A 19,899-nucleotide genomic window follows, 5' to 3' on the forward strand; every position below is an offset into this window, starting at 1 on the left:
GTTTGCATTTGAAAGATTGGATTCTGGGAAATGTCACCCTGGGACACAGCAGTTGCTGCTCAGGTTACTGTCATTGTAGAATGAGGGCTCTCCCTGGAGGTGTTACATCACAGATATTGTCATGTGGGACCATATATAGAAATAGAATATATGGTTAGTTTTCTTTTCAATAATATGGCTTCCTTGTTCTTACATATTTCCCCAAGAAATACAGGTAACAATTTATTCCTTAAAGGTACATTAAAGGGACATGAAAACCATTTTTTTTAATTATTCAGATAGAGCATACAATTTTAAACAACTTTCTTATTTACTACTATTATGACATTTTTCATTAATCATTACTAAACATTTTATATAAAAAAAAACTAAAGGTGTCTCTTTTGCCCAAATCTAATTAGAAAAATAGCATCATAGATTTGACAACAGAAAAGAACCAAAAGGCTCACTAGGCAGTCTATATTTCTTTCAGGAGTGTAAGTCAAATTAATTCTGAGGCTAAAGTTATGCATATCCAAAACATTCTTGAATTCAACTGCAAAAATAACATGTTTTTCTTCATAAATGGAAAGAGTCCACAGCTGCATTCATTACGTTTGGGAATTTAGAACCTGGCCACCAGGAGGAGGCAAAGGCACCCCAGCCAAAGGCTTAAATACTCCTCCCACTTCCCTCATCCCCCAGTCATTTTTTGCCTTTCGTCCAAGGAGTTTGGCAGAGAAGTGTCAGAAGTTTTCGATAGTCTCTTATGGAGGGTAGTACTCTTCGGCATGAGACTGGAGTTTTAAGTAGTCCTGTCAGCCTCTCAGTGAGAGCATGGGTGAAAGTTAGAGTCCTGAGATGCAGGGAGAGTCTTTCTGCAAAACCATCCCGACTCATATTAACAGCTCCACAAGCAATCAGCGTTGACGAGATTCGCTGCCTGTTTTTTTTCTCTTAAGTCCATGGCAGAGGCAATGCTACTATCTGTCACACTTGAAGGGCCGTGTTCCTGTTCCATGGCGTAGATTCCGGTAAGAACGTTTCATTTTACTTTCATCATGGATGTATTGTAATTTCAACTGTTTATCCGAGAGGGGCTACAACCTTTCAGGGGTTAACTTTAACATAGGGTCTCAGTGAGGCTCCTTTTTGTATCTAGGAATCAAGGGTTAATATCTCCTGAGGGGGATTATTGAACAGGGGGGGGTTATAATCATGTTTGTTATGTGATTCTGTCTGCTACTTTGTAGTGTTGCTTTGGCTCATGGCTATTTTGGAACATAACAGCCTATGTCTAGTGACGTGGCCTTTTCGGTCGGGCGCGCTTTTGCATGGACTGCACGGTTTACCGTGTTGTTTTCCTGACTGCGTGGCGACGGAGAAATCCTGGTCCGCTGGTGTCTGGTTCTCTGGAGGCGGCAATGTCCCAGTTATGGAGGATTCTTGGAGACGGATGTCTCTGATTCAGACTCTACTTCTTGCGAAGAATATGAATTGGCCCGGGTGATACATGCCCATCAGTTATGTTCCGAATGCCATTTTAGAGTGCTCTGTTCCTCGGGATCGGGTGCCCACTGAGCCATCCATCTCTGGGGATTCTGTTTCTCACGATATGAGTTCTCTACATCATCTCTTACTACGCATGCAGGTAACCCAAACGCTACTTATCCTTTCTAGGGAGTGTGGCCTGTTCCCACCGGAGGTTACGACACGGTTCCACATGGCCATATCTTTGGCGCTTGTGCATCTGCACCACCCGGGAGGTATATAGCAGGGTTAGAATGTAATTTATTTAATAATTATTCTTTAAAATAACCCCCCAATAAAAATGTATATACGAAACAATTGAAATTAATAATTATTCCTAAATTCTTGAGATTAGTTAATATTTATGAACACATTGAATTATATTTATAGAAACTAGATTATGAATCAAATGATACACACTTAAGCTGTTACAATATTCTATACAAAGATCATAAAAAATATACCTTTACAATTTACATTATTCACAATGAATCGAATTAAAATATCACAATAAAATGCCAGAATATGGACCGCTAACTTTAACAGTGCCTAGTTAAACAATATAACAAGATACTTTAACAGCCAATTTATATGCCAATCTATCTGAGCTGAAATAAATCTTATTTAGCTACAATAAGGCAAATTCTAATATATATATATATATATATATATATATATATATATATATATATATATATATATATATATATATATATATATATATATATATTTATATATATATATATATATATATATATATATAGTTGCAAATATAAATTACTTAGCACTTAATATGACTAGTTAAACTACACAGGACTATGAACATGAGCTTAAAATACAAATTGTGCTCTTTAAATTACTAGCTTCAATTACTGTAGCAACAATGAATGTATTTGCTTTAAAATATTAAATTATAGTCACTGCCATACGTTATAACATAACCAAATGAGTGTCTCAGCTTTCTCAGATAAGTCCAATTTCACCTCATAAAATTAAAAGGGGTATTTTTGCAAGATGGATGAAAGTTAGTTACAGATTTGCTTTATAGAGACTGGATTCTAAGGCGACAGTTTGTCATTGTCAGTCAAAATTCAGCAGCCAAGAGCCTCTTGCATGAGGCTATATTATGTGATATACCCCACCCCTTTTTATTCTAATCTTCGGTGAAATTGGGCTGCGCCTTTACTGAAACTTGTCTGATAGGCCCTTACTGATGTTTATCCCTGATCCGCTCTTAATGGAGCTGAGCATTGATTGGTTATTTGGATTTGCATATGTTCTAATAGTCAGTTCGTTTGGCTGTCATACCAGTTTTAATCCACTAGGGGGTAGCAGATAACCAGAAATGCAGTTTCATTTTTAATACTACTAACAGTAAACTATATCATTTAATTGTATATTTAATATACTCACTATTTTCTGATATTAATTAACTATGTGTTCAGTACATATGGTAATATATAATGCCATTTTCTCTGATTATTTTAATATGAAACATCAGCACATTACTTATCATATTTTAGAAAATGCCTTAAAAGTTGCATTTTTATGAAGGACTAGTAGTATCAATCAATGAAATATATATGTCTATCTGACTTATTCTATATATCAGCTCATTTGATATACTGGTATATATTTAATTTCCTAGTCACATCTTATATCAAAGATATAAGTATTATAGTTATTTATTAATACATGGCTCAACAGTGTTTAAGACATGAGCTCAAAATCTATGAATGCATCTATATGTCAACTCATAGCATCTATGAGTTGACATATAGATGAGTTGACATGAGTTGACATTCATATCACTCTCTCTTTCTCTTTTTCTCTTTTTCTCTTTTTCTCTTTTTCTCTCTTTCTCTCTTTCTCTCTTTCTCTCTTTCTCTCTTTTTCTCTTTTTCTCTTTTTCTCTTTTTCTCTTTTTCTCTTTTTCTCTTTTTCTCTTTTTCTCTTTTTCTCTTTTTCTCTTTTTCTCTTTTTCTCTTTTTCTCTTTTTCTCTTTTTCTCTTTTTCTCTTTTTCTCTTTTTCTCTTTTTTTCTTTTTTTCTTTTTTTCTTTTTCTCTTTTTCTCTTTTTTTCTCTCCACAGATGTTTTAAATATGATCTGTGTATTTTAAATTATTGTGAGGATTTAGACACAATTTCTTTATCTGAGATCTAGTTTCTCATGTGCCGTTCATCTGAGCTAACAGTCTTTTCAACTGAGAATGTGTATTAGATTTCAGCAGGGACAATTTAACACTTGGATGAGAACAGCTGTATCCTCTGAGTATGTTTGTATATTCCCCTATTCTAACAGACGGACCGTCTGTTCTTTACACGGGTTCCTGTGATCTAAGTAATGAATTTCTTTGGCTAAATTAATTTAGAGATTTCAATCTGGGAAGGCTATCCAACAATAATTCATTAGAAGTTATCTCTCTTCTGAGACCGTGATCAAAGGCTCTTTAGATGTGACATTATCTCTTATAATTTGGGACCAATGTTTGTTTTTCTTTAGAAGTCCTGTCTATTTCTTTTGTTCTACAAGTCTGTAGTTGAGAGCAAAAGGGAGGGGTTGATATCACCCATTCCAGTGTTTGTTTGCAATGCAGCTAAATCAATTAATAGTAAATATTAGCTAAATGAAATATTAGATTCTATGATACATCTTTAGTTTATTTAAGGTTACTTCACAGATACCCTGACATAATGATATATGTTTCGTTAACCGGGGCTCGTCAGGTGTGGGATCGCCTGGTCCAGTTCACCCTTCCAGGGGGAGCGACTGCCCCTGAGGCCTCAGGGGGTCAACCTTCAGGTCCGGTGTTTCCTTTTGTCCCGGCAGAGGTATGTTGCGCCTTTCGTTATAGACTGGCGCGCCTTCAAGTCCTACTAAGGAACGTTTTTGGTGTTGCTGGAGGATCCCACTTTTAATGGGTCTGGGGATTCTCAGTATTACTCTTCGACTGGCTTGCATACATAAACATAAGGGGATGAAGTAATCTTCTTATAGTCTTTGTTATTTGTGTATCCTTTTCCAGTTCTGAGCTTGGAAGTCTCGGACCCCTGTTGGGCTGGTCCTGCGGGTCTGTCCGTTCTTCCTGGGTGATAACCTATGGGTTGCCTTATCTTTTATTTTCATCCGGTGAGGATGATTTTTATTTGGTTTAAAGCTCATGTTGTGGTGTGATGTTTCCTTCTGGAACTTTCCTCTCTGGAATTGATACTCGTGATTTTGTTTGCTCTGTTTACAAAAGTCTGTCTGACTGTTCTTTATCCCTCCATCATTGGGGGGAGACTCTATGTGGCCTTTAGAGTGCTGGGGCCCTTGGTTTCAGGCTGGTACAAATCGTTCTGTCTTTGAGGCCTAGTTCAGATGCGTGGCACCTTTTTTGTCCGGTTGGTCCGGTAAGGGCGCCCAGTGATCTTGTTTTACAAGCTTCAACTTGCATCCTGAGAGGACTTGAGCATCCATGGTTGCTTAGGGGCATGTGGGATTGGTTCAGTCCTCATTCGCCTTTCAATCTAGCGGGCCGGGACTCCGTTGAGATCCGCAGTGACATGCTCAATCGTTTCTGAATTTTTCGGGAACTAGAGTGTTCCTTCCCGTTGTGGGTTGGAGGCTTGGAGATTTTAGGTCCTTCATACCGCCGTTCTTACGGTTTTGCCTTTCATGGTCTCTTTGGAAGTGTCCTTTTAGGACTTGTTCCTTTTAGAGGTTCTCTTCCTTTGGGTCGAGACTTTCTGGACTTCGTCCGGTTTTTCTGGGGGCTTTGACCACTTAATTAGGAAGTGAATGCCGTGAGGCTCGGTCTTCCTTCAGGAGTTAGTCGTCTCCATATCAGGGGCGATAGGAGGTGTTATCTCTTTTTCCAAGCTTTTTGCTTAGGGGATGTTTTTCTGCCTGGGTTCGGGATGCTTTGCATTCTTCTCCCTTTGGTGTGGTCCTCTGATATGTTAATCTGAAAGGATTATGGAGACTAGCCTTTCTTTTACTCTCTTTTGAGTGTTCTCGTTTTCATTTCCTTTAGTGCTGCCCTTGGGGCCTTGGGCTCTAGAGAAATTGCGTGACTTTGTTGCGGCCTAGTACTTGCTGGGGGGGTGTTGACCTCCGGCTAATGGTGTTCTCTTCCCTTTGGGCTGGGAATTTGAGTGAGTCCTGTACCCATTCTCCGGGTTTCCCGGTTCTCATCCCCTGTGAGGTCTGATTGCTTCAGACAGGGTATCTTGTGTTCCCTGAGGGTTTCGTTTGTTCTAGGACGATTCTGGGTCCAGGGTCTGAAGTTCTTGTCTTGGATTTTTTTTTGGATGTCTGGAGACTTATGATTCGATGGACTGGTTTGGGACGACCCAGTCTTTTTTAGGGACCCTATGTTGCGACATAGGGGCTAGCTCATTGGGCTTGCAAGCAGGTAGGCCAGAGTTCTCATCCACCTTTGAGTACTGGTTATAAACTTTAAGGCCTGACTTTTCCTTCAGACGGAGTGTGCTCCTCTATGGGGAGTTTTTTTCATTTGGTCCATGTTTTGATCATACTATGGCTTCATGTCTTGTGGACGTGTACGCTGTTCTTATCTGTGCCCTTTCTTTTGGAGGGGATAGTTTATCTTCCTTATGAGTTGGGGTTTCCTATCTCTGGAGGGACCTTGTCCTGCACTGTGTGTAGGAGGTTGGTTCAGGTGGCTTATTTCTGTAACGGGCAGCATCTGCTGCTCTGTGGGCTCTGTTCCACCAGCTGGAAATTGATCTCTAGATGTAGAAACTGTCTAAGAGAGTTGGACAGGTCCTCCTATGGATCTATTGCACTTTTCTCTGTTCCAGGTCCTAGGGGGTTCTCCTTTGGAGTGCCTTATTTTGGAGTAGTGGATTGGGTTGGCACCCGAGCTCTGTTTGGGTGGGTGAGTCCCCCCTTTTTTTCTTCCATTCCCTGGGGGCTTGTGGTTGGGGTCTTCTGTCCCCCTGTCTATCAGACATGTCTGTCGCTTGGGCTAGTCTGGTGTTGGAGCAGGATCTGAGATCTGTTGCTCTGCTATTACGTCCTCGAAGCATTCGAGGTACAGTAAGCCTTTTTGAGGTTTCTCCTTTCTCCACATTCAAGATTTGTGGGAAGGACTGGCGGCTCTTAGATAGCGTGCAACATTATCCGCTGGTTAGTAGATACTTAGCAAACTGAAGGATCCTATCTACAGCTGATTTCTACTTGCCCTGCAAGTATTTAAGTTTCAGAGTCATTTTTAGATAACTGCAGCGTGCAGTGTTTTTGCTTCAGGTTTTGTTCATCAGACCTATCTGAGCTTGCTGCACGAGGTTTCCTTCTGAATATTTCGGTATTCTGAGATACCTTTTTGCGACTTGGGGACCTTCGTCTTCAGTTGCTTTCTAGAGTGCGGTTGCACTGTGTTAGGGGAAGATCCTCTCTCTGTTTCAGACTCCTGGCCTTATCCCGTGGTTTCTGTATTTCTGTGGTCTGGGCGTTGCCTCCCCTTGTTTCTATGAGACTGGTTGGGTCTCTGTTAGCCTGACCCGGTTTCTCAGGTTTTTGTTCTGTGTTTTTATTTAGGACTCGTTGTGCCCTTTTTAGGTTTTTTTTCTGGAGTTCCTTATGCTAGCTGGAAGCTAGCTCAGCATACTAATGCACTGTGGTTACTCTGCACTGTAGCAAACCGAGGGTTGCAAGTTCAATCCCTGGAGAGGTCTACTCAGCCTTTCCTCCTTTCGAGGTTGATAAAATGAGCAGCGCCATGAGTCTCTTAAGGGGATTAGCTGCGCTTTACAAGTACAATCATGTTTTCTCCGTGCCTTTTCTTCTGTATGGAAGAATACGGTAGTTTGTTCCCTTTCTTTAGTAAGGGGTGTGTTGTTTGGAGACCGACTGCTGGGGACGGTGTCTCTTGGAGGATGTTGACTCAGTCGAGTCTAGTTCCTGCAGTCTCTAGCAAGGCTGGGGACTATCTGCGGGTCAGTGTCCTTGGGCCTTTTCCTTTTTTTCAAAGTTCTCGGCTTCGGATAAAGCTGGATTTTGTTGGGTAGGGGGTTTTCAGGCCAGGTGCCCTCAGAATGGGCAGCCTCTTGTACCCTCCTGTTTTTGCATTCAGTGTCCTCTATAACTTGGGTATTGTTTTCCCAAAAGTAATGAATGCAGCTGTGGACTCTTTCCATTTATGAAGAAAAACTTAAATTATACTTATCTGATCATTTTCTTTTCTTCAGATGGAAAGAGTCCACAACTCCCCGCCCGTATATTTTCTGTGGGGCGTCTGTTATTTTTGTTCTGGCACCTTTTCACCCTGATGTTTTTTCTACTGCTCCTTGTTCCTCTGCAGAATGACTGGGGGATGAGGGAAGTGGTAGGAGTATTTGAGCCTTTTGCTGGGGTGTCTTTGCCTCCTCCTGGTGGCCAGGTTCTGAATTCCCAAAAGTAATGAATGCAGCTGTGGACTCTTTCCATCTGAAGAAAAGAAAATTATCAAGTAAGAATAATTTAAGTTTTAAATATTTAGGGAATCGAAGATTTGCGTTAATGACTTGCGGTGAAAGCTAAACACATAGATAAATTCTAGTTTGAGTTCAGGACACAGCCGCTGAGCCAATCAAGACTGGGAACCACCCGCTGTGTTCTGCTCTGGACTTTACCTGTATGTTTAACCAACTATTGACTCAAAAGTTAGTTCAATGGCCATGCTGGGGTCAGCACATAAAGGCAAGTAAAATGAGACAAGGCACACAGGGTGTTTTAACTCAATTGCTGGGAGTAAAAGCATCCCCGTCTTTCTGATTACACCCTCATTACTCTAGGGCAGAATGGAAGGATTAAAATTTCCCCTCCCCACTAATGTCCCTTCACACATAACCAAACCTCCAAATAACCTGATAAGGTCCCCTGATGTTAACCAATGTATGACTAGTTTCACCCACAAAATACCAGCAACTCTTAAACCACCCACCCTGAATGCATGCAAAAACGCACACAATTCTGCCCATTATCCTTCCTATCCCAAGTCTCTTGGCCCCACCACCCTAAGACCAGCTCAACCATGGGACCAAGTGGGTCTGACAGACCCAGGCAGCACTTGACAAAGGGCAGCACTTGACAAAGGGCAGCACTTCAGTGACTGAGTCAGTCACCGTCAGACCCAGCAGCATAATCTCATCATGCACAAAGAAACAGAACCGGTCAGGGGCAACATTCAATGGGGGACAAGTGCATCTCTTCCCTAACTGCCTTCCCACTTATTGCGCAATTGTTCATAAGCATTCGTTGCATTAGTAAGGTCAGTGAACAGGTTAGTAGGCTTATATGCTAATCATTAATGTTATTATGGTATTACGGGGGAGGGGGGGGGCGGCTTCATTTAATTCTTAGACCCAAGAAACACAATATCTTGAGTCAGCCCCACGACTACTCACAAGGCAAACAGTGTCAAGTCCAGGTCTAGACAACAGGTCAGATTTTAAAAAAACAAACAGAGAGAGAGAGAAAAGCTAAAAACTTCACAGCAAAGTTTTTGCAAAGACAAAAGTGTGATGATCTGTACAGTAGATATGTGCGATTCGATTCGGTCCGAATTGCGGTAGTGCCGAATCTACCGAATAAATTCCGAATCAATTCGAATTTATTCGGTAGATTCGGATGGATTCGGATGGCCGTGTATTACACTAGTATTGTACAGTATACTAGTGTAATACACAGCACATCCCACTTAACACTGACCGAAATTCCGAATCGATTTGAACCGAATCAAACTGAATTTTTCACGAATCCGAAAGAATCCGAATGAATCCGAAACGAATTCATTCAATTTCTTCCGAATTCGAATCGATCCGAAACGAATTTTGAATCGGTCCGAATCGATCCGAACCGAATTTTTCGAAGATGCACAAGTCTACTGTACAGCGGATTTCAAAAGCTATCAGCAGATCATACTAGGAGCAGGGATATAAGCACACAGAACAATGTGTGTCCCAGGCTCATTAGAGTTGTGTAAATGTTCCATTAAAGGGACAGTATACGCCAATTTTCATATAACTGCATGTAATAGACATTATTATAAAGAGGAATAAGATGCCGATCTAAAAATCCAGTATAAAATCTTTTAAAAACTTACTTAGAAGCTCCCAGATAAGCACTGTTGATACGGTTAGTCTAGGACACCCAGTGAAAGGGACTGAGAAAGCTGTAAGAGCAGACACCCCCCCCCCTTCCCTGCATATGAAAACACAGATTACACAAACAAGAGCAGCAGACGTCTGTAGACTTAGATCTACATCTGATACTTTGGGGCTTGGTTAGGAGCCTGAAAATCAGCACAAAGTTCTTAAAAAAATAAGCAAAACTATACATTGTTACAAAAACACTCCCAGGTGGGCTATATAAATGGATCATCTACAAAACATGTATGCAAAGACAAATCTAGTGTACAATGTCCCTTTAAGACAGCATCAGATTACAGAAAGTTAACATTAATTTCAGAGAAAAACTTGCCCAAAGTACCAGAGAATTTTAAGCCTTTTTTTTAAAAATTTTACCTATGAAAACTATATATGTTTAAAGTAGACAACCCATTGGGGCCTATCTATCAAGCTCCGGATAGAGCTTGAGGCCCCGTGTTTCTGGCGAGCCTGCAGGCTCGCCAGAAACACCAGTTATGAAGCAGCGGTCTAAAGACCGCTGCTCCATAACCTGTCCACCTGCTCTGAGCTCTGAGCAGGCGGACAGACATTGCTGGAAATCAACCCGATCTAGTACGATAGGGTTGATTGACACCCCCCTGCTGGCGGCCCATTGGCCGCAAGTCTGCAGGGGGCAGCGTTGCACCAGCAGCTCTTGTGAGTTGTTGGTGCAATGCTGAATACGGAGAGCGTATTGCTCTCCATATTCAGCGAGGTCTGGCGGACCTGATCCGCACTGTCGGATCAGGTCCGCCAGACCTTGTTAAATAGAGGCCAATGTATTTAACTACGCACATTTTGGTATATTTGATGCCACTACGATCGTATAATTATTTTTTTACTTTTTCACAAACTTTGGGTTTCTCACTAAAATTATTTACACACAGTTATTGCAGTCATAACAAAAATGGTTGTAAAAGATATCCTTGGATCACCTTTGTTCAAAAATGGTAGACATGCATGGCTTTGACATTGATTTGCAATTGCAGCTGTGCACCACACCTCTGAATTTCCCAAATCAGCTTTTAAGGGTAAATTGTTTTTATAGTGCAGTGATCACCCTACCACCTACCACCTCCCTGATCCCTCCCAAAGAGCACTTCCCCCCACTCCCTCTGGTCACCATCATCTTCCACCATCTTAGATATTGGCAGCCAGTCTACCAGTATGTAGTTAGTTTTTTTTATTATTTATGTACTTTCTGTAGTGTAGGGATCCCTCTCACCCTCCTATCTCCCCGATCCTTCAAAAATAGCTCTCTTCCCTCTCCCCCCCTGCACCTCCATATTTGTTACTAGCAATATGCCAGTGTGCAGTCTGAGGGGGAGGAATTGTGTTTATTCATTTTTATTTTTCTGCAGTGTAGTCTTCCCTCGCCACCTCCCCCTTCTCAATGTAGGGTCCCACAGCCCCTCTTATATCCCCTTTTCCATAGTGTAGGAATCCATCCCTCCCTCTCTCCTTCCAAAAATATTTCCATATCGTAGGGAAACCTCCGGCAATGGACCTCACCTCCCTTCAAAACATCCCACAGCACCACTGCACCTTTCACTGTCTGTATCGCATTTTGGCATTATATAGTAAGGGTACATTATCAGAGTTACCTTACCATATGAAAGCATATACCTTCTACCCCCAGCTGACAGCAGGGACTGCAGCATGCGCCAAAGTGTTAGATGTAGGTACTACATCAACACAGTACGCTGGGAAAAGTGATGTAGTACCTATGTCCAATTGGCTGAGACACAAGGCAAAGATGTTGGAGAGATTCTGGATGTTGATGAAGTGAATGCAGACTTTGCTTTAATCCACAGAGCAGCAGTCTGCTGGCTTGCAGCTTTAGTCCACAGAGCAGCAGTCTCCTGGCTTGTTGCTTTAGTCCACAAAGCAGCAGTCTCCTGGCTTGCAGCTTTAGTCCACAGAGCAGCAGTCTGCTGTTTTGCAGCTTTAATCCACAAAGCAGCAGTCTCATGGCTTGCAGCTTTAGTCCACAAAGCAGCAGTCTCCTGGCTTGTTGCTTTAGTCCACAGAGCAGCAGTCTGCTGGCTTGTTGCTTTAGTCCACAAAGCAGCAGTCTCCTGGCTTGCAGCTTTAGTCCACAAAGCAGCAGTCTCCTGGCTTGTTGCTTTAGTCCACAGAGCAGCAGTCTGCTGGCTTGTTGCTTTAGTCCACAAAGCAGCAGTCTCCTGGCTTGATGGTACACACAAACTGTAATACCGGCACTATGAAAATCCTGTACTCAAACGTCATTTTTTTGAGTGTGGAATGGACGTTGCGTTAAAGGCTAGAATGCTTGCGGTTCGTAATATGCGTTCCTGGCCATTCCACGCGCAATGGCCAATTTTTCAACGGTAATAGCCGTACCGCAAAACTCGTTATCTAGCCGTAAATTTGGTATTGAAGGTTTTCAAGGCTCCTCCATTTGAGTCTATGCTTAAGGTGGATATTAAAGGGACACTAAACCCAATTTTTTTCTTTCATGATTCAGATAGAGCATGCAATTTTAAGCATCTTTCTAATTTACTCCTAATATCAATCTCTTTCATGTAAGTGGCAAGAGTCCATGAGCTAGTGACGTATGGGATATACATTCCTACCAGGAGGGGGCAAAGTTTCCCAAACCTCAAAATACCTATAAATACTCCTCCCACCTCATATATAACTTAGTTTTAAAAACTTTGCCTCTCATGGAGGTGGTGAAGTAAGTTGTGCTTGATTTTCCTCTGTGATAGGTTCTTCGAAGCATATTGAAGCCCAGTTCCTCTCAAAGTACAGTGTTAGTCTGAGGGATGTGAAGTGAGTATTGCCTGATGACGCCATCTTTTCACCTATGGGAAATCTATTCTAAGGCTCTCTGTAATCAGTCACAGGGATACATCTGCTGCCTCCCTTTACAGATCGACATTATACTCCTCTACCATTACCTCTGCTGATATGCTGATATTTCTTCGTCCTAGTGCTATCTTTATTTATACAGCAGAAATGTAAAGCTTAAGAGCCAGCCCATTTTGGGTTCAAAACCTAGGTTATGCTTGCTTATTGGATTGCTAAATGTAGCCACCAATATGCAAGCGCTATCCAGGGTGCTGAACCTAAAATGGGCTGGCTCCTAAAGCTTTAAATTCCTGCTTTTTAAATAAAGATAGCAAGAGAACGAAGAAAAATGTATAGTGGGCGGATCATGTCCTCCCGACATCGCTAAATGCCGACAGCATACGCTGTCGGCATTTAACATTGCACAAGCATTCCTCGTGAAATGCTTGTGCAATGCCGCCCCCTGTAGATATTAATGGCCAATTTGCATGGCCTTTAGTCGGATGTGAGATCAGATGACAGCCCTGTCTACCTTCCAACCAAGTCATCTGTCAGGAAGCAGTGTGAATTTTGGCTTGTAATGTGGTCAGTCCTGATATTACATTTTGTGGCTTATTTTTGGTCCTTGTTCAGACCTGAATATTAGCATGGTGCTAAGAAAGTAATGTTTTATAGTATTGTTAGCAGAAGATAAGAGACTGTTTGTTTGTTTCTTTTTTACCACAAGTATTTATTCATGACATGCAATGTAGGTAGAAGTGTGGTGCAGAAGGCTCCTTAATGTAACATTGTCTGTAAAATCAAACAGAAATAATGAATATAAATATTACAAATATAAATATGAAAAGTCTCACAAGGTTTATTTATCAATATTAAAGGAGACAGTAAAATATGTTAGCTTAAAGGGACATGAAACCCAAAGTTTTTCTTTCATGATGCAGTTAGAGCATGCAATTGTAAACAACTTTCCAAATTATTTCCATGATCTAACTTGCTTCATTCTCTAGGTATTCTTTGTTGAAAAGAATACCTAGGTAGGCTCAGTAGCAGCAATGCAATACAGGGATCTAGTGGTTGCACATATATGTCTCTTGTCATTGACTCCCCTTATGTTTTCAGCTAGCTTCAAGTAGTATATTGCTGCTCTTTCAACAAAGAATACTGAGAGAATAAATTAAATTTTCTAATAATGTAAATGAGAAAGTTGTTTAAAATTGTATGCTCTGTCTGAATCAGGAACAAAAAAATGTGGGTTTCATGTCCTTTTAAAGTAAGCTATTAAAGAGACACAAAACCCTTTTTTTATGATTCAGATATTACATGCAATTTTAAACTCTCCAAATTACTGCTATTATCAAATTTGCTTCATTCTCTTGCTATCCTTTGTTGAGCAGGCAGCTCCCAGTAATGCATTGCTGTTTCGGAGCTTGCTTAGGTATGCTTTTGAACTAAGGATACCGGGAGAATGAAGCAAATTAGATCATAGAAGTACATTGGAAAGTTGTTTAAAATCACACGCTCTGTAACCGATATCGGCCACGGCCATTGAGCAGACTGACAATATCCCTCTGACACTAATATTTTTTCAATCCCTACTATTATCTTTACTACCATATCCACAAGAGCTCCACGAACTTAGAGTCATACTCTGACCTTATCACGCTATTTTTTCTTTCATCTTTCCTTTTTTATATGAACTCCTAATGCGCAAATGTTTTTGTAGATGCGAAAAATGTGTTTATAACGGTTGGCCAACCGGTTGTTTCCCTACCCTTTAATTAATACCATAAACTGCTTTTTAGCACATTATATATGTGATCATTTCTGTCTATGAAATATTGTGTCGATGAAATAACGCATCTATCACATTCTAGTGTGTACCAAGTATTATAAACCAACTATTTTGTATAAGATCTTATGTAGTAACTGAAGGTACCTTTTTAAACACACACACATGTTTTTACAATAGTTTTGCCATTTATATATTGTATGAAATATCATTTCCATTTTGCGGCTGTTTTTATGAGACTTTATTTGATTCACATGCTATAGAATTTAATAAAAATACCTTTTTAATATAAATTTGTTTCATATTCACTCAATTATCTTTCACAATAATCACTATATATATATATAGAGAGAGAGAGAGAGAGAGAGAGAGAGAGAGAGAGAGAGAGATCTATATATCTGATTATAAGAGGTTAACTTCTTTGTCCACCCCATTTTGGTATCAGATTCCCAGCGCTCTTTTGTCTTACTACACCTATCCCTGAACCCGGAGGTTGGTCCCAAGGGACAGGAACAAAAAAGGATCCTCTGAGACTCGGAGTGCCGTAGCCTAGGTGGGGTATAAGTCCGCCACAATCAGTACAAGTCCAAGCGGAGTGGCAGTCACTACACCAAAACCCAGTAGTATAATAAAAAATTTATTGAGAACATCTTAAAAGGCAAACAGACATGGCAGGCATGGTGTGCAAACAGTCTGGCGCGTTTCACGTCCCCTACAGGCGCTTACTCATAGACTACGGTCTCTGTTGAAACCTACTCTATTTATAGGCTATGTAAAACAGATTTAACTGCTACACTGCCATATAGAGAGAAAAGGTTAAAAACAAAGAACACCTAACTAAACACAGAGGCCTAGATTTGGAGTTCGGCGGTAAAAGGGCTGCTAACGCTCCGCGGGCTTTTTTCTGGCCGCACCATAAATTTAACTCTGGTATCGAGAGTTTAATCAAATGCTGCGTTAGGCTCCAAAAAAGGAGCGTAGAGCATTTTTACCGCAAATGCAACTCTCGATACCAGAGTTGCTTACGGACGCGGCCGGCCTCAAAAACGTGCTCGTGCACGATTCCCCCATAGGAAACATTGGGGCTGTTTGAGCTGAAAAAAAACCTAACACCTGCAAAAAAGCAGCGTTCAGCTCCTAACGCAGCCCCATTGTTTCCTATGGGGAAACACTTCCTACGTCTGCACCTAACACTCTAACATGTACCCCGAGTCTAAACACCCCTAGCCTTACACTTATTAACCCCTAATCTGCCGCCCCCGCTATCGCTGACCCCTGCATATTTTTTTAAACCCCTAATCTGCCGCTCCGTAAACCGCCGCAACCTACGTTATCCCTATGTACCCCTAATCTGCTGCCCTAACATCGCCGACCCCTATATTATATTTATTAACCCCTAACCTGCCCCCCACAACGTCGCCTCCACCTGCCTACACTTATTAACCCCTAATCTGCCGAGCGGACCTGAGCGCTACTATAATAAAGTTATTAACCCCTAATCCGCCTCACTAACCCTATCATAAATAGTATTTTTTTTTTTTTTCTCTTTTTTTTTTTAAATCTTTTATTTAAACTTAGCCATTCAAAACAGAAAGGAAATTACCACATTCCGAACATGGTTATTGTCACGCAGGACAGTCAATCTTTCAAAAAAAAGGAATAATATTTCAAATAAATTGTAAATAATGCACTTACAATATTGAGTAAAACAGAGTTTTCAGCCTATACTTTGGAAGTCCAGAATTCCATATCAACTAACATCATAATGGCTAATATTTTATAGGCATATAAACAACAATTAAGACAGCAAAACAAGCCTATAACACAAAAACGCACTAAGAAAAAAAGAGAGAAAAAAAGAAGGAAAGAAAAAAAAAAAAAAAAAAAAAAAAAAAAAAAAACCAAAAAAAAATTTTGAAAAACCAACGGAAGAGCCCCCCCCCCCATAAAACGATATCTTGTAAAGTATCTAAAAAACCCCACTTAATCTATATCACGAGCGTTCCTGAGCCAAGTCTCTGGAAATACCTGCAATATAACCAGCTCTGCAAAACTCACCGAGGACAGAAATGGCATTAAGATCTGCTTCTGGAGCCTAGGAGTATAGGTTTTAATAACTGGCGCCCAGCCTACCAAAAATTCTTTTATTCTTTTTTCAGATACCTGCTGCAAATGAAAAGACTCGAAAATGATATGAGCTTGAATATCTCTCAATACTGAAGGAAAAGTAGGGGGAGACTTAGACATCCATTTTTTGAAAATATTATATCTCACCGTCAATACAATAGTATTTACGACCCGCTGCGTAGGACTATTTCCCTCCTCTATAAATAGTAACACAACCTCCTTAAAAGTCAGGGAAATAGCACTTTCGAATACTCTGTTATACCAATATTGTACCTTCTGCCAGAGTTGAAAAATTTTCGGGCAGGTCCATAACATATGACAGATATCCGCCCGGACATACGAACAGTGTTCACATATAAATAATTTACCCGGGTAATATTTAGTTAATATTGCCGGAGAAAAATATGAATTGTTTAATAATTTTAAATGAGATTCTTTCCAACTCTCTACCACTGGAAATCTGACCACTGTTGCCAGACTTTTGGATATTGACTCAAACTCTAGAGCTGGAAAATAGAATCGCCAGGATTGACTCAATTTATCCTTCTCTCCTATACCTTGTTTGGAGAGCATAATATCATATAGAAGAGAGATTGATGCATCCCCTCCAATAAATTTTCTGATACAGATCTTGATCTCGGGCCACTCCCATCCTCTAGACGCATACCAACTTTGAGCGGAAAGAAAATGACGGATTTGAAAATAAGCGAATCGATTGGAACTGGGTAGAGAGAATTTCTCCCTAATGGTCTCCCACGGGAGTATCTGCATACCATTATCGAGTAGTTGATACACATACTCAAGCCCTCCAGCCATCCAGACCTGAAAACATTTATGATCTATTCCTGGTCGAAAAAGGGGATTCCCTCTAATAGGCAGAAAGTCCGAAAAGGAGGGGTCTATTTTGGCCAGTTTACAGAATTTATGCCATATCACTACTACATTCCTAACTGAACTAAGGGAGGATACTTTCGTCGGAAGAGCCTTCAGCGGGCAATGCAAGAGCGCCACTAGGGACCATGGTTTAACCATGTACGATTCCAGCTCATATGTAGTAACCAAGTTGGACTGCGCAATCCAATCCAATGCTATTTTAATCAGAGCTGCCCAATTGTATAATTTAATACTGGGCAGGGCTATGCCTGCCTCGATATATTTCTGTGTTAGCCTATTAATCGATATCCGAGGTTTCTTCGATTTCCAAAGAAACCTCGAAAACCAAGAAGATAAATTCTTCAAATCCCTATTGAGTATCATAAGAGGTAAATTCTGCAAGTAGTAGAGAATTTTGGGGAAAATTATAGATTTGATTAAGTTGGCCGAGGCTGATAGTGATAAAGGAAAAGCCGCCCAGAGATTAAGGTCATCCTGAATTTTCTGAAAAAGTGTCCTAAAATTGGCCTGATACCACTGTTTCGGGTTTCTATTAATTTCTAGCCCAAGATATTTAATGGCATTAACATTACGAAATAAAATATTAGGGCGCTCCCTGTGCTGCCGCCCGAGCCACATCAAGTCGCTCTTCCCCATATTAATTTTATAACCCGCAAACGTGCTAAAAAGCCTTATCGTGTCAACGACTCTCGGGATGGTAACTGATGTTTTATTCAGAAATAGCAGAATATCGTCAGCATAGAGGAGAATTTTCAGGTTCTGCCCGCCTAGCGGAATTCCGGGCAGGACCTCTCGCAATCTAATCGCCAGAGGTTCTAGGACAATGTTAAACAAGAGAGGCGAGAGTGGACATCCCTGCCTTGTACCTCTCTGCAAGCGAATGCCAGGGGAAGTCCTGCCGTTCACTAGCAAATAAGAAACCGGATTCTGATATATTTTGGCGACAAAATTAAAAAAGCTACCCCCAAAACCAAATCTCGTTAAAGTCGCAAAAAGATGTCTCCAGGAGATGCAGTCAAAGGCTTTGACCGCATCTAATGTAAGGACCCGCTAGATCTTTAAATTCCGGCTTCTCATCCAGTTGCTCTATATTCCATGTATAGTCGACTAGGGTTGTTAGTTTTCTTATGTTTTTAGAGGAACTACGGTTTGCCATGAAACCCACCTGATCGACATGGATCAACCTATCCAAACATGACACTAATCTCTGGGCTATAATGGACACTAAGATTTTATAGTCCGCATTGAGGACAGAAATAGGCCTATAGGAGGCTGGATCCTCCGGATTTTTCCCTTTTTTTAGGATCAGGGAGATGTTGGCCGCGGCGAAGAGAGAAGAAATAGTGTTGTCTGATATGTAATAATTATTAAACAATCTCTCTAAAATGGGTATAACCTGATCAGCAAGACTTTTATAAAACTCAGACGGGAATCCGTCCGGACCCGCCGCTTTATTAAGTTTGGCACGTGCAATAGCTTTACTTATTTCTTCCACCGTAACTGGTGCATTTAGCACTTCTAATTCCTCCTTTTGGATTTTGGGAACCGAAATAGAGGACCAGAATTCCAACTGATTATCCAAACTATATTCCCCTTCCGAATATAAATGCTGATAGAATCGGAAAAAGGATCCGGAAATTTCATCAATATCCGAGGTACAGCCATTTTCTGTCTGTATTACTGGGATAAAATTCTTCTTGTTCCTGGCTTTAACCAATCTGGCTAAGTGTTTAGCAGAGCTACCGTGAAGACCCCTAAACCGCATAGTAATTTTTGTCTCCTCTTGCTGGTGTTTTTGGTGCAGGAAGGCATCTCTTTCTCTCCTGCTATCTACATAAACATCCCAATTAACCTTTGAACGATCCCTGCAGTATTTGCCGAAGGCATTTCTAACTTGATTAGACAACTGAATATCCCTGCACCGCGCTTTCCTGTTCCTCGTGATCATATACCCCTTAATATCCCCCCTTAACACAGCCTTGGCCGTTTCCCAAAATACCTCAATTTTATGCAGGTGCCCGAATTGAACCCCACAGAACTCCTTCCACTTAACTAATAACCAGGACAAAAATCTTGGATCATTATAAAGATACCTCGGGTAGACAAATCTGGGGGAAGAAATATCCCTCCTATCCTGAAACGAAATACCTAAAGAGATGATAGCGTGGTCCGACACCAAGATCTCACCAATCTCTGCTTCCATTTTAACCGCTGGTAGAGACTCTGCAACTAAAAATAAATCTATACGTGAAAACGTTCTATGGGCTCTGGATTCGCATGTAAAGTTCTGCAAATCTGGATTCAGCCTGCGCCATATGTCATGAACCTGTAACTTCTGGCAGAAACGTTGGAAGAGTTTAGCGCTTCTCCTATTCTCTAAAAGATTTCTGCTTACCAGCCTATCCAATTCCGGGTGTAAAGTCATGTTGAAATCACCTCCAATTACTAGGTTTTCATTTGCCAATGGAAACAGTATCCCCCTAATCTTATCCCAAAATTTCCTATCAAATTTATTAGGGCCATAAATATTACAAAACACAAATTTTATGCTATTTATATAGATATGCAAAATAATGAATCTGGCTTCTGGGTCCACTTCAATGTGGGTGATC

The sequence above is a fragment of the Bombina bombina genome, chromosome 6, assembly GCF_027579735.1.
Source record: "Bombina bombina isolate aBomBom1 chromosome 6, aBomBom1.pri, whole genome shotgun sequence".
NCBI classification, from domain to species: Eukaryota; Metazoa; Chordata; class Amphibia; order Anura; family Bombinatoridae; genus Bombina; species Bombina bombina.